This window comes from Phlebotomus papatasi, chromosome 2, assembly GCF_024763615.1.
Source record: "Phlebotomus papatasi isolate M1 chromosome 2, Ppap_2.1, whole genome shotgun sequence".
Taxonomy (NCBI): domain Eukaryota; kingdom Metazoa; phylum Arthropoda; class Insecta; order Diptera; family Psychodidae; genus Phlebotomus; species Phlebotomus papatasi.
The window spans coordinates 106,709,904-106,710,915 of record NC_077223.1 but is presented as its reverse complement, the minus strand read 5'-3'; the positions used below and the strand labels follow the sequence as shown (position 1 = coordinate 106,710,915).

Below are 1,012 nucleotides of genomic sequence, written 5' to 3'. Positions count from 1 at the left end.
AGGCTGAAGGATCTGTGCCGTGGCCGATCTACCCGATTGTGCAGTGGACTCTCTTAGGGAAATCGTTTCTCTTGAGGATATCTCTCATGATGGGATCCAGATTTACTCCCGGTTTCGTGGTGACCGAACGTGCCCGGCCTATGAGGTTCCTTCCCACATTGATGATGGTGCTTCGTGGGTGTGCACTCTAGTAATTTAAGCATCTTTTGGGAGGAATTTGGGTTCCAATACCGAACGTACCGAACAGTGCTGAGGGTATTTGTCGCATTTCTATGTATTGTTGAGTCAAGGTATCGAAGGGCACCCTCACATTCTTTCTCCACCGTAAACTGAATTTTAGGGTGAAAAGCATTAAATTGCAACATCAGTGAGTCTGCATCTAATAAGTAGATCCACCAGAAGTGCAAGCATCCTGTGGAATACAAAGAGGTTAATAAAGGATTAAAAGATTGTCTAAAAAAAATGTTCAGTGGTCAGAAGATGCAAAAAGAACCCATTGACCCCGACGTGATTTGAACACGCAACCTTCTGATCTGGAGTCAGACGCGCTACCGTTGCGCCACGGAGTCTTGCTATATACATAGCAATTGATTGTGCTTTATCAAGTTAAAGTATCACTTATTTAGATTCTTTTCTTCTATTTTGACTTCGAAAGTTGTTGAGAAATTACATAACTGCAGAGATAAGATGGAATGTGCAAACTTCTGATGACCCTTATTATTTGGCAAGGAACTATTTAATAACATTTCATTTGATAAGCAGTGCAATTAATTAGAATTATGTTCATTCGGTAGTAATTTGCTTGAAATGATTCATTAAAACTGAATAGGATGTGTGCTTCGTGTGCACTGGTAATTGCAGCATAGAAATTATTCAGGATTGCACATTTATTAGAAAAAAAAAGATATTTTTTTTAGTAAATACATTTCATTCGATATAAATTTTGTGCTATCAATATTCTGAAAAATATTGCGTCTTGCTAAGAAATAGACTGGGTGAGTAAAAGAGAGAA

The 1,012-nt window shown here is 38.4% G+C and overlaps 1 non-coding gene across 1 annotated transcript; it reads right to left on the bottom strand.

Moving 5' to 3' along the window:
- Nucleotides 1-497: 497 nt before the first annotated feature.
- Trnaw-cca (transfer RNA tryptophan (anticodon CCA)) lies at nt 498-569 on the bottom strand. The gene has a single exon. It is a non-coding gene; the product is annotated as a tRNA-Trp (tRNA).
- Between the last annotated feature and the right edge of the window lie 443 nt (nt 570-1,012).